This window comes from Schistocerca americana, chromosome 6, assembly GCF_021461395.2.
Source record: "Schistocerca americana isolate TAMUIC-IGC-003095 chromosome 6, iqSchAmer2.1, whole genome shotgun sequence".
In the NCBI taxonomy this organism is placed as follows: Eukaryota; Metazoa; Arthropoda; class Insecta; order Orthoptera; family Acrididae; genus Schistocerca; species Schistocerca americana.
Genome location: NC_060124.1, coordinates 651,925,572 through 651,940,610, shown reverse-complemented (window position 1 = coordinate 651,940,610; position 15,039 = coordinate 651,925,572).

The following is a 15,039-nucleotide window of genomic DNA, read 5'->3' as shown; positions in this document are numbered from 1 at the left end:
ATCGCGACGCAAAGTGAGTGTTCCATCGTCATTAATAGGCCCTGACTGTTACAATTAACTATCAGGTTTTCGTCGGATTCGAAAATCTAATATCACAGGAGAACGACCATTAGGAGCCCGATGCAGCAGTATCCCCTTGGAGGCCAGTCCGCTGGAGGACAATGTATTGAATCGCGACGCAATTTGAGTGCTCCATCGTCATTTGGATGCCCTGAACGTTACAATTAACTATCAGTTTCGCGTCGGATTCAAAAATCCAGACTCACAGGAGACGGACCATTTGGTGCCCGAGGCAGCAATATCCCCTTGGAGACAAATCAGCTGGAGGACGATGTATTGAATCTCGACGCAATTTGAGTGTTCCTTCGGCATTAGGAGGCCCTGAACCTTACAATTAACTATCAGTTTAGCGTCGGATTGGAAAATCTAGACTCACAGGAGACGGACCACATGGAGCCCGAGGCAGCAATATCCCCTTGTAAACAAGTCGGCTGGAGGAAGATGTATTGACTCTCGACGCAATTTGAGTGTTCCATCGTCATTAAGAGGCCCTGAGCATTACATTTAACTATCAGTTTTGCGTCGGATTCTAAAATGTTGACTCACAGGAGAACGACCATAAGGTGCCCGAGGCAGCAACAGACCCTTGGAGACAAGTCGGCTGGAGGCCGATGTATTGAATCTCGACGCAATTTGAGTGTTCCATCATCATTACAAGGCCCTGAACGTTACAATTAACTATGAGTTTTGCGTCGGATTCGAAAATCTAGACTCACAGGAGAACGACCATAAAGTGCCCGAGGCAGCAATAGACCCTTGGAGACAAGTCGGCTGGAGGCCGATGTATTGAATCTCGACGCAATTTGAGTCTTCCATCGTCATTAGGAGGCCCTAAACGTTACAATTAACTATCATTTTTGCGTCGGATTCGATAATCTAAACTCACAGGAGAACGACCATAAGGTGCCCGAGGCAGCAACAGACCCTTGGAGACAAGTCGGGTGGATTCCGATGTATTGAATCTCGACGCAATTTGAGTGTTCCATCGTTATTACAAGGCCCTGAATGTTGCAATTAACTATCATTTTTGTGTCGGATTCGAAAATCTAGACTCACAGGAGAACGACCATAAGGTGCCCGAGGCAGCAATAGACCCTTGGAGACAAGTCGGCTGGAGGTCGATGTATTGGATCGCGACGCAATTTGAGTGTTCCATCGTCATTAGGAGGCCCTGAATGTTACAATTAACTATCAGTTTTTCGTCGGATTCGAAAATCTAGACTCACAGCAGACGGACCATTTGGTGCCCGAGGCAGCAATATCCCCTTGGAGGCAAATCGGCTGGAGGACGATGTATTGAATCTCGACGCAATTTGAGTCTTCTATCGTCATTAGGTGGCCCTGAACGTCATAATGAACTGTCAGTTTTGCGTCGGATTCGAAAATCTAGACTTACAAGAGAACGACCATAAGGTGCCCAAGGCAGCATTAGACCCTTGGAGAACAAGTCGGCTGGAGGACGATGTATTGGATCGCGACGCAATTTGAGTGTTCCATCGTCATTAGCAGGCGCTGAACCTTACAATTAACTATCATTCTTGCGTCATATTCGAAAATCTAGACTCACAGGAGAATGACCATAAGGTGCCCGATGCAGCATTAGAACCTTGGAGACAAGTCGGCTATAGGACGATGTATTGACTCTCGACGCAATTTGAGTGTTCCATCGTCATTAAGAGGCCCGGAGCATTACATTCAACTATCAGTTTTGCGTCGGATTCTAAAATGTTGACTCACAGGGGAACGACCATACGGTGCCCGAGGCAGCTATTGACCCTTGGAGACAAGTCGGTTGGAGGACGATGTATTGGATCGCGACGCAAAGTGAGTGTTCCATCGTCATTAATAGGCCCTGACTGTTACAATCGGATTCGAAAATCTAAACTCACAGGAGAACGACCATAAGGTGCCCGATGCAGCAATATCCCCTTGGAGACCAGTCCGCTGGAGGACCATGTATTGAATCGCGACGCAATTTGAGTGCTCCATCGACATTTGGATGCCCTGAACGTTACAATTAACTATCAGTTTCGCGTCGGATTCAAAAATCCAGACTCACAGGAGACGGACCATTTGGTGCCCGAGGCAGCAATATCCCCTTGGAGACAAATCAGCTGGAGGACGATGTATTGAATCTCGACGAATTTGAGAGTCCTATCGTCATCAGGAGGCGCTGAACGTTACTATTCACTATCATTTTTGCGTCGGATTCGAAAATCTAGACTCACAGGAAAAGGATCATATGGTGCCCGAGACAGCAATATCCCCTTGGAGACAAGTCCGCTGGAGGAAGATGTATTGAATCACGACGCAATTTGAGTGTTCCATCGTCATTAGGAGGCCCTGAACCTTACAATTAACTATCAGTTTCGCGTCTGATTGGAAAATCTAGACTCACAGGAGACGGACCACATGGAGCCCGAGGCAGCAATATCCCCTTGTAGACAAGTCGGCTGGAGGAAGATGTATTGACTCTCGACGCAATTTGAGTGTTCCATCGTCATTAAGAGGCCCTGAGCATTACATTTAACTATAAGTTTTGCGTCGGATTCTAAAATGTTGACTCACAGGGGAACGACCACACGGTGCCCGAGGCAGCAATAGACCCTTGGAGACAAATCGGCTGAATCCCGATGTATTGAATCTCGAGGCAATTTGAGTGTTCCATCGTCATTAGGAAGCCCTGAACGTTACAATTAACAATCAGTTTCGCGTCGGATTCGAAAATCTAGACTCACATGAGAGCGAACATAAGAGGCCGGAGGCAGTAATATCCCCATGGAGGCAAGTCGACTGGAGGACGATGTATTGAATCTCGACGCAATTTGAGTGTTCCATCGCCAATAGGAGGCCCTAAAAGTTACAATTAACTATGAGTTTTGCGTCGGTTTCGAAAACGTAGAATCACCGGAGACGGAACATGTGGTGCCCGAGGCAGCGATATCCCCTTGGAGACAAGTCGGCTGGAGGCCGATGTATTGAATCTCGACGCAATTTGAGTGTCCCATCGTCATTAGGAGGCCCTGAACGTTACAATTAACTATCATTTTTGCGTCGGATTCGACAATCTAAACTTACAGGAAAACGACCATTAGGTGCCCGAGGCAGCAACAGACCCTTGGTGACAAATCGGCTGGAGGACGATGTATTGAATCTCGACGCAATTTGAGTGTTCTATCGGCATTAGGAGGCCCTGAACGTTACAATTAACTATCATTTTTGCGACGAATTCGAAAATCTAAACTCACAGGAGAACGACCATAAGGTGCCCGAGGCAGCAATATCCCCTTGGAGACAAGTCGGTTGGAGGCCGATGTATTGAATCTCGACGCAATTTGAGTGTTCAATCGGCATTAGGAGGCCCTGAACGTTACAGTTAACTATCAGTTTCGCGTCGGATTCGAAAATCTAGACTCACAGGAGAACGACCATAAGGTGCCCGAGGCAGCAATAGACCCTTGGAGACAAGTCGACTGGAGGTCGATGTATTGACTCTCGACGCAATTTGAGTGTTCCATCGTCTTTAGGAGTCCCTGAACGTTACAATTAACTATCATTTATGCGTCGGATTAGAATATCTAGACTCACAGGAGAACGACCATAAGGTGCCCGAGGCAGCAATAGACCCTTGGAGACAAGTCTGCTGGAGGGCGATGTATTGAATCTCGACGCAATTTGAGTGTTCCATCGCCAATAGGAGGCCCTAAACGTTACAATTAACTATGAGTTTTGCGTCGGATTCGAAAACGTAGAATCGCCGGAGACGGAGCATGTGGTGCCCGAGGCACCGATATCCCCTTGGAGACAAGTCGGCTGGAGGCCGATTTATTGAATCTCGACGCAATTTGAGTGTTCCATCGTCATTAGAAGGCCCTGAACGTTACAATTAACTATCATTTTTGCGTCGGATTCGAAAATGTAGACTCACAGGAGAACGACCATAAGGTGCACGAGGCAGCAATAGACCCTCGGAGACAAGTCGGCTGGAGGACGATGTATTGAATCTCGACGCAATTTGAGTGTTCCATCGTCATTAGGAGGCCTTGAACGTTACAATTAACAATCAGTTTCGCGTCGGATGCGAAAATCTAGACTCACAGGAGAACGACCATAAGGTGCCCGAGGCAGCAATAGACCCTTGGAGACAAGTCGGCTGGAGGCCGATGTATTGATTCTCGACTCAATTTGTGTGCTCCATCGTCATTAGGAGGCCCTGAACGTTACAATTAACTATGAGTTTGCGTCGGATTCGAAAACGTAGAATTACCGGAGACGGACCATGTGGTGCCCGAGGCAGCATTATCCCCTTGTAGACAAGTCGGCTGGAGGAAGATGTATTGACTCTCGACGCAATTTGAGTGTTCCATCGTCATTAAGAGGCCCTGAGCATTACCTTTAACTATCAGTTTTGAGTCGGATTCTAAAATGTTGACTCACAGGGGAACGACCATACGGTGCCCGAGGCAGCAATAGACCCTTGGAGACAAATCGGCTGAATCCCGATGTATTGAATCTCGAGGCAATTTCAGTGTTCCATCGTCATTAGGAAGCCCTGAACGTTACAATTAACAATCAGTTTCGCGTCGGATTCGAAAATCTAGACTCACATGAGAGCGAACATAAGAGGCCGGAGGCAGTAATATCCCCATGGAGGCAAGTCGGCTGGAGGACGATGTATTGAATCTCGACGCAATTTGAGTGTCCCATCGTCATTAGGAGGCCCTGAACGTTACAATTAACTATCATTTTTGCGTCGGATTCGATAATCTAAACTCACAGGAGAACGACCATTAGGTGCCCGAGGCAGCAACAGACCCTTGGAGACAAGTCGGCTGGAGGCCGATGTATTGAATCTCGACGCAATTTGAGTGTTCCATCGGCATAAGGAGGCCCTGAACGTTACAATTAACTATCATTTTTGCGTCGGATTCGAAAATCTAGACTTACAAGAGAACGACCATAAGGTGCGCGAGGCAGCAATAGACCCTTGGAGACAAGGCGGCTGGAGGCCGCTGTATTGAATCTCGAAGCAATTTGAGTGTTCCATCGGCATTAGGAGGCCCTGAACGTTACAGTTAACTATCAGGTTCGCGTCGGATTCGAAAATCTAGACTCACAGGAGAACGACCATAAGGTGCCCGAGGCAGCAATAGGCCCTTGGAGACAAGTCGACTGGAGGTCGATGTATTGACTCTCGACGCAATTTGAGTGTTCCATTGTCTTTAGGAGTCCCTGAACGTTACAATTAACTATCATTTATGCGTCGGATTCGAAAATCTAGACTCACAGGAGAACGACCATAAGGTGCCCGAGGCAGCAATAGACCCTTGGAGACAAGTCTGCTGGAGGTCGATGTATTGAATCTCGACGCAATTTGAGTGTTCCATCGCCAACAGGAGGCCCTAAACGTTACAATTAACTATGAGTTTTGCGTCGGATTCGAAAACGTAGAATCACCGGAGACGGACCATGTGGTGCCCGAGGCAGCGATATCCCCTTGGAGACAAGTCGGCTGGAGGCCGATGTATTGAATCTCGACGCAATTTGAGTGTTCCATCGTCATTAGAAGGCCCCGAACGTTACAATTAACTATCATTTTGGCGTCGGATTCGAAAATGTAGACTCACAGTAGAACGACCATAAGGTGCCCGAGGCAGCAATAGACCCTTGGAGACAAGTCGGCTGGAGGACGATGTATTGAATCTCGACGCAATTTGAGTGTTCCATCGTCATTAGGAGGCCTTGAACGTTACAATTAACAATCAGTTTCGCGTCGGATCCGAAAATCTAGACTCACAGGATGACGACCATAAGGTGCCCGAGGCAGCAATAGACCCTTGGAGACAAGTCGGCTGGAGGCCGATGTATTGAATCTCGACGCAATTTGAGTGTCCCATCGTCATTAGAAGGCCCTGAACGTTACAATTAACTATCAGTTTTGCGTCGGATTCTAAAATGTTAACTCACAGGGGAACGACCATACGGTGCCCGAGGCAGCAATAGACCCTTGGAGACTAATCGGCTGAATGCCGATGTATTGAATCTCGAGGCAATTTGAGTGTTCCATCGTCATTAGGAAGCCCTGAACGTTACAATTAACAATCAGTTTCGCGTCGGATTCGAAAATCTAGACTCACATCAGAGCGAACATAAGAGGCCGGAGGCAGTAATATCCCCATGGAGACAAGTCGGCTAAAGGACGATGTATTGAATCTCGACGCAATTTGAGTGTCCCATCGTCTTTAGGAGGCCCTAAACGTTACAATTAACTATCATTTTTGCGTCGGATTCGAAAATCTAGACTCACAGGAGAACGACCATAAGGTGCCCGAGGCAGCAATAGACCCTTGGAGACAAGTCGGCTGGAAGTCGATGTATTGAATCTCGACGCAATTAGAGTGTTCCATCGCCAATAGGAGGCCCTGAACGTTACAATTAACTATGAGTTTTGCGTCGGATTCGAAAACGTAGAATCACCGGAGACGGACCATGTGGTGCCCGAGGCAGCGATATCCCCTTGGAGACAAGTCAGCTGGAGGGCGATGTATTGAATCTCGACGCAATTTGAGAGTTCCATCGTAATTAGGAGGCCCTGAACGTTACAATTAACAATCATTTTTGCGTCGGATTCGAAAATCTAGACTCACAGGAGAACGACCATAAGGTGCCCGTGGCAGCAATAGACCCTTGGAGACAAGTCGGCTGGAGTTCGATAAATTGAATCTCGACGCAATTTGAGTGTCCCATCGTCATTAGGAGGCCCTGAACGTTACAATTAACTATGAGTTTTGCGTCGGATTCGAAAACGTAGAATCACCGGAGACGGACAATGTGGTGCCCGAGGCAGCAATATCCCCTTGGAGACAAATCGGCTGGAGGACGATGTATTGAATCTCGACGCAATTTGAGTGTTCCATCGTCATTAGGAGGCCCTGAACGTTACAATCAACTATGAGTTTCGCGTCGGATTCGAAAATCTACTCACAGGAGAAGTTCGTACGGTGCTCGAGACAGCAATATCCCCTTAGAGACAAGTCGACTGGAGGTCGATGTATTGACTGTCGACGCAATTTGAGTGTTCCATCGGCATTAGGAGGCCCTGAACGTTACAGTTAACTATCATTTTAGCGTCGGATTCGAAAATCTACTAACAGGAGAAGGATCATATGGTGCACGAGACTGCAATATCCCCTTGGATACAAGTCGACTGGAGGTCGATGTATTGACTCTCGACGCAATTTGAGTGTTCCATCGTCATTAGGAAGCCCTGAACGTTACAATTAACTACCAGTTTCGCGTCGGATTCGAAAATTTACTCATAGGAGAAGTTCATACGGTGCTCGAGACAGCAATAGGCCCTTGGAGACAAGTCGGCTGGAGGCCGATGTGTTGGATCGCGACTCAATTTGAGTGTTCCATCGTCATTAGGAGGCCCTGAATGTTACAATTAACTATCATTTTTGCGTCAGATTCGAAAACGTAGAATCACCGGAGACGGACCATGTGGTGCCCGAGGCAGCGATATCCCCAGGGAGACAAGTCGGCTGGAGGCCGATGTATTGCATCTCGACGCAATTTGAGTGTTCCATCGTCATTAGAAGGCCCTGAACGTAACAATTAACTATCATTTTTGCGTCGGATTCGAAAATCTAGACTCACAGGAGAACGACCATAAGGTGCCCGAGGCAGCAATAGACCCTTGGAGACAAGTCGGCTGGAGGCCGATGTATTGAATCTCGACGCAATTTGAGTGTCCCATCGTCATTAGAAGGCCCTGAACGTTACAATTAACTATCATTTTTGCGTCGGATTCGAAAATCTAGACTCACAGGAGAACGACCATAAGGTGCCCGAGGCAGCAATAGACCCTTGGAGACAAGTCGGCTGGAAACTGATGTATTGAATCTCGACGCAATTTGAGTGTCCCACCGTCATTAGAAGGCCCTGAACGTTACAATTAACTATCAGTTTTGCGTCGGATTCTAAAATGTTGACTCACAGGGGAACGACCATACGGTGCCCGAGGCAGCAATAGACCCTTGGAGACAAATCGGCTGAATGCCGATGTATTGAATCTCGAGGCAATTTGAGTGTTCCATCGTCATTAGGAAGCCCTGAACGTTACAATTAACAATCAGTTTCGCGTCGGATTCGAAAATCTAGACTCACATGAGAGCGAACATAAGAGGCCGGAGGCAGTAATATCCCCATGGAGACAATTCGGCTGGAGGACGATGTATTGAATCTCGACGCAATTTGAGTGTCCCATCGTCATTAGGAGGCTCTAAACGTTACAATTAACTATCATTTTTGCGTCGGATTCGAAAATCTAGACTCACAGGAGAACGACCATAAAGTGCCCGAGGCAGCAATAGACCCTTGGAGACAAGACGGCTGGAAGTCGATGTATTGAATCACGACGTAATTTGAGTGTTCCATCGCCAATAGGAGGCCCTGAACGTTACAATTAACTATGAGTTTTGCGTCGGATTCGAAAACGTAGAATCACCGGAGACGGACCATGTGGTGCCCGAGCAGCGATATCCCCTTGGAGACAAGTCGGCTGGAGGGCGATGTATTGAATCTCGACGCAATTTGAGAGTTCCATCGTCATTAGGAGGCCCTGAACGTTACAATTAACTATGAGTTTTGCGTCGGATTCGAAAACGTTGAATCACCGGAGACGGACCATGTGGTGCCCGAGGCAGCGATATCCCCTTGGAGACAAGTGGGCTGGAGGCCGATGTATTGAATCTTGACGCAATTTGAGTGTCCCATCGTCATTAGAAGGCCCTGAACGTTACAATTAACTGTCATTTTTGCGACGGATTCGAAAATCTAAACTCACAGGAGAACGACCATAAGGTGCCCGAGGCAGCAATATCCCCTTGGAGACAAGTCGGCTGGAGGCCGATGTATTGAATCTCGACGCAATTTGAGTGTTCCATCGTCATTAGAAGGCCCTGAACGTTACAATTAACTATCATTTTTGCGTCGGATTTGAAAATCTAAACTCACAGGAGAACGACCATAAGGTGCCCGATGCAGCAATATCCCCTTGGAGACAAGTCGGCTGGAGGTCGATGTATTGAATCTCGACGCAATTTGAGTGTTCCATCGCCAATAGGAGGCCCTGAACGTTACAATTAACTATGAGTTTTGCGTCGGATTCGAAAACGTAGAATCACCGGATACGGACCATGTGGTGCCCGAGGCAGCGATATCCCCTTGGAGACAAGTCGGCTGGAGGCCGATGTATTGAATCTCGACGCAGTTTGAGTGTTCCATCGTCATTACAAGGCCCTGAAGGTTACAATTAACTATCATTTTTGCGTCGGATTCGAAACTCTAGACTCACAGGAGAACGACCATAAGGTGCCCGAGGCAGCAAACAGACCCTTGGAGACAAGTCGGCTGGAGGCCGATGTATTGAATCTCGACGCAATTTGAGTGATCCATCGTCATTACAAGGCCCTGAACGTTACAATTAACTATCAGTTTTTCGTCGGATTCGAAAATCTAAACTCACAGGAGACGGACCATGTGGTGCCCGAGGCAGCGATATCCCCTTGGAGACAAGTCGGCCGGATGACGATGTATTGAATATCGACGCAATTTGAGTGTTCCATCGTCATTAGGAGTCCCTGAACGTTACAATTACCTATCATTTATGCGTCGGATTCGAAAATCTACTAACAGGAGAAGGAGCATATGGTGCACGAGACTGCAATATCCCCTTGGATACAAGTAGGCTGGAGGCCGATGTATTGAATCTCGCCGCAATTTGAGTGTTCCATCGTCATTAGGAGGCCCTAAACGTTACAATTAACTACCATTTTTGCGTTGATTCGATAATCTAAACTCACAGGAGAACGACCATAAGGTGCCCGAGGCAGCAATAGACCCTTGGAGACAAGTCGGCTGGAAACCGATGTATTGATTCTTGACGCAATTTGAGTGTTCCATCGTCATTATGAGGCCCTGAACGTTACAATTAACAATCATTTTAGCGTCGGATTCGAAAATCTACTCACAGGAGAAGTTCATACGGTGCTCGAGACAGCAATATTACCCTTGGAGAGAAATCGACTGGAGGCCGATGTATTGAATATGGACGCAATTTGAGTGTTCCAGTGTCATTAGGTCGCCCTGAACGTTATAATGAACTATCAGTTTTGCGTCGGATTCGAAAATCTAGACTTACAAGAGAACCACCAAAAGGTGCCCGAGGCAGCATTAGACCCATGGAGACAAGTCGGCTGGAGGACGATGTATTGGATCGCGACGCAATTTGAGTGTTCCATCGTCATTAGGAGGCCCTGAATGTTACAATTAACTATCAGTTTTTCGTCGGATTCGAAAATCTAGACCCACAGCAGACGGAACATTTGGTGCCCGAGGCAGCAATATCCCCTTGGAGACAAATCGGCTGGAGGACGATGTATTGAATCTCGACGCAATTTGAGTCTTCTATCGTCATTAGAAGGCCCTGAACGTTACAATTAACAATCAGTTTCGGGTCGGATTCGAAAATTTAGGCTCACAGGAGAAGGATCATATTGTGCCCGAGACAGCAATATCCCCTTGGAGACAAGTCGGCTGGAGGCCGATGTATTGAATCTCGACGCAATTTAAGTGTTCCATCGTTATTAGGAGGCCCTAAACGTTACAATTAACTATCATTTTTGCGTCGGATTCGATAATCTAAACTCACAGGAGAACGACCATAAGGTGCCCGAGGCAGCAACAGACCCTTGGAGTTAAGTCGGCTGGAGGCCGATGAATTGAATCTCGACGCAATTTGAGTGTTCCATCGTCTTTAGGAGTCCCTGAACGTTACAATTAACTATCATTTTTGCGTCGGATTCGAAAATCTAGACTCACAGGAGAACGACCATAAGGTGCCCGAGGCAGCAATAGACCCTTGGAGACAAGTCGGCTGGAGGCCGATGTATTGAATCTCGACGCAATTTGAGTGTTCCATCGGCATTAGGAGGCTCTGAACGTTACAATTAACTATCATTTATGCGTCGGATTCGAAAATCTAGTCTCACAGGAGAACGACCATAAGGTGCCCGAGGCAGCAATAGACCCTTGGAGACAAGTCGGCTGGAAACCGATGTATTGATTCTTGACGCTATTTGAGTGTTCCATCGTCATTAAGAGGCCCTGAACGTTACAATTAACAATCATTTTAGCGTCGGATTCGAAAATCTACTCACAGGAGAAGTTCATACGGTACTCGAGACAGCAATATACACCTTGGAGACAAATCGACTGGAGGCCGATGTATTGAATCTCGACGCAATTTGAGTGTTCCATCATCATTACAAGGCCCTGAACGTTACAATTAACTATCATTTTTGCGTCGGATTCGAAAATCTAGACTCACAGGAGAACGACCATAAGGTGCCTGAGGCAGCGATATCCCCTTGGAGACAAGTCGGCTGGAGGCCGATGTATTGAATCTCGACGCAATTTGAGTGTTCCATCGTCATTAGAAGGCCCTGAACGTTACAATTAACTACCATTTTTGCGTCGGATTCGAAAATCTGGACTCACAGGAGAACGACCATAAGGTGCCCGAGGCAACAACAGACCCTTGGAGACAAGTCGGCTGGAGGACGATGTATTGAATCTCGACGCAATTTGAGAGTTCCATCGTCATTAGGAGGCCCTGAACGTTACAATTAACTATAATTTTTGCGTCGGATTCGAAAATCTAGACTCTCAAGAGAACGACCATAAGGTGCCCGAGGCAGCATCAGACCCTTGGAGACAAGTCGGCTGGAGGACGATGTATTGAATCTCGACGCAATTTGAGTGTCCCATCGTCATTAGGAGGCCCTAAACGTTACAATTAACTATCATTTTTGCGTCGGATTCGATAATCTAAACTCACAGGAGAACGACCATAAGGTGCCCGAGGCAGTAACAGACCCTTGGAGACAAGTCGGCTGGCGGCCGATGTACTGAATCTCGACGCAATTTGAGTGTTCCATCGTCATTACAAGGCCCTGAACGTTACAATTAACTATCATTTTTGCGTCGGATTCGAAAATCTAGACTCACAGGAGAACGACCATAAGGTGCCCGAGGCAGCAATAGACCCTTGGAGACAAGTCGGCTGGAGGCCGATGTATTGAATCTCGACGCAATTTGAGTGTTCCATCGGCATTAGGAGGCCCTGAACGTTACAATTAACTATCATTTTAGCGTCGGATTCGATAATCTAAACTCACAGGAGAACGACCATAAGGTGCCCGAGGCAGCAATAGACCCTTGGAGACAAGTCGGCTGGAAACCGATGTGTTGATTCTTGACGCCATTTGAGTATTCCATCGTCATTAGGAGGCCCTGAACGTTACAATTAACAATCATTTTAGCGTCGGATTCGAAAATCTACTCACAGGAGAAGTTCATACGGTGCTCGAGACAGCAATATACCCCTTGGAGACAAATCGACTGGAGGCCGATATATTGAATATCGACGCAATTTGAGTGTTCCATCGTCATTACGTCGCCCTGAACGTTATAATGAACTATCAGTTTTGCGTCGGATTCGAAAATCTAGACTTACAAGAGAACGACCTTAAGGTGCCCGAGGCAGCATTAGACCCTTGGAGACAAGTCGGCTGGAGGACGATGTATTGGATCGCGACGCAATTTGAGTGTTCCATCGTCATTAGGAGGAACTGAATGTTACAATTAACTATCACTTTTTCGTCCTATTCGAAAATCTAGACTCACAGCAGACGGACCATTTGGTGCCCGAGGCAGCAGTATCCCCTTGGAGACAAATCGGCTGGAGGACGATGTATTGAATCTCGACGAAATTTGAGCCTTCTATCGTCATTAGAAGGCCCTGAACGTTACAATTAACAATCAGTTTCGCGTCGGATTCGAAAATTTAGACTCACAGGAGAAGGATCATACTGTGCCCGAGACAGCAATATCCCCTTGGAGACAAGTCGGCTGGAGGCCGATGTATTGAATCTCGACGCAATTTGAGTGTTCCATCGTTATTAGGAGGCCCTAAACGTTACAATTAACTATCATTTTTGCGTCGGATTCGATAATCTAAACTCACAGGAGAACGACCATAAGGTGCCCGAGGCAGCAACAGACCCTTGGAGACAATTCGGCTGACGGCCGATGTATTGAATCTCGACGCAATTTGAGAGTTCCATCGTCTTTAGGAGTCCCTGAACGTTGCAATTAACTATCATTTTTGCGTCGGATTCGAAAATCTAGACTTACAAGAGAACGACCATAAGGTGCCCGAGGCAGCAATAGACCCTTGGAGACAAGTCGGCTGGAGGCCGATGTATTGAATCTCGACGCAATTTGAGTGTTCCATCGTCTGTAGGAGTCTCTGAACGTTACCATTAACTATCATTTATGCGTCGGATTCGAAAATCTAGTCTCACAGGAGAACGACCATAAGGTGCCCGAGGCAGCGATATCCCCTTGGAGACAAGTCAGCTGGAGGACGATGTATTGAATCTCGACGCAATTTGAGAGTTCCATCGTCATTAGGAGGCCCTGAACGTTACAATTAACTATCATTTTTGCGTCGGATTCGAAAATCTAGACTTACAAGAGAACGACCATAAGGTTCCCGAGGCAGCATTAGACGCTTGGAGACAAGTCGGCTGGAGGGCGATGTATTGAATCTCGACGCAAGTTCAGTGTCCCATCATCATTAGGAGGCCCTAAACGTTGCAATTAACTATCATTTTTGCGTCGGATTCGATAATCTAAACTCGCAGGAGAACGACCATAAGGTGCCCGTGGCAGCAATAGACCCTTGGAGACAAGTCGGCTGGAGGCCGATGTATTGAATCTCGACGCAATTTGAGTGTTCCATCGGCATTAGGAGGCCCTGAACGTTACAGTTAACTATCATTTTAGCGTCGGATTCCAAAATCTAGACTCACAGGGAAGGATCATATGGTGCACGAGACTGCAATATCCCCTTGGATACAAGTCCGCTGGAGGACGATGTATTGAATCGCGACGCAATTTGAGTGTTCCATCGCCAATAGGAGGCCCTGAACGTTACAATTAACTATGAGTTTTGCGTCGGATTCGAAATCGTAGAATCACCGGAGACGGACCATGTGGTGCCCGAAGCAGCGATATCCTCTTGCAGACAAGTCGGCTGGAGGACGATGTATTGAATATCGACGCAATTTGAGTGTTCCATCGTCATTAGGAGGCCCTGAACGTTACAATTAACTATCAATTTTGCGTCGGATTCGAAAATCTAGACTCACAGGAGAAGGATCATATGGTGCACGAGACTGCAATATCGCCTTGGATACAAGTCGACTGGAGGTCGATGTATTGACTCTCGACGCAATTTGAGTGTTCCATCGTCTTTAGGAGTCCCTGAACGTTACAATTAACTATCATTTATGCGTCGGATTCGAAAATCTAGACTCACAGGAGAACGACCATAAGGTGCCCGAGGCAGCAACAGGCCCTTGGAGACAAGTCGGCTGGAGGACGATGTATTGAATTCGACGCAATTTGAGTCTTCCATCGTCTTTAGGAGTCCCTGAAGGTTACAATTAACTATCATTTTTGCGTCGGATTCGAAAATCTAGATTCACTGGAGACGGAACATAAGGTGCCCGATGCAGCAATATCCCCTTGGAGACCAGTCCACTGGAGGACGATGTATTGAATCGCGACGCAATTTGAGTGCTCCATCGTCATTTGGAGGCCCTGAACGTTACAATAAACTATCAGTTTCGCGTCGGATTCAAAAATCCAGACTCACAGGAGACGGACCATTTGGTGCCCGAGGCAGCAATATCCCCTTGGAGACAAATCAGCTGGAGGACGATGTATTGAATCTCGACGCAATTTGAGATTTCTATCGTCATCAGGAGGCGCTGAACGTTACTATTCACTATCATTTTTGCGTCGGATTCGAAAATCTAGACTCACAGGAGAAGGATCATATGGTGC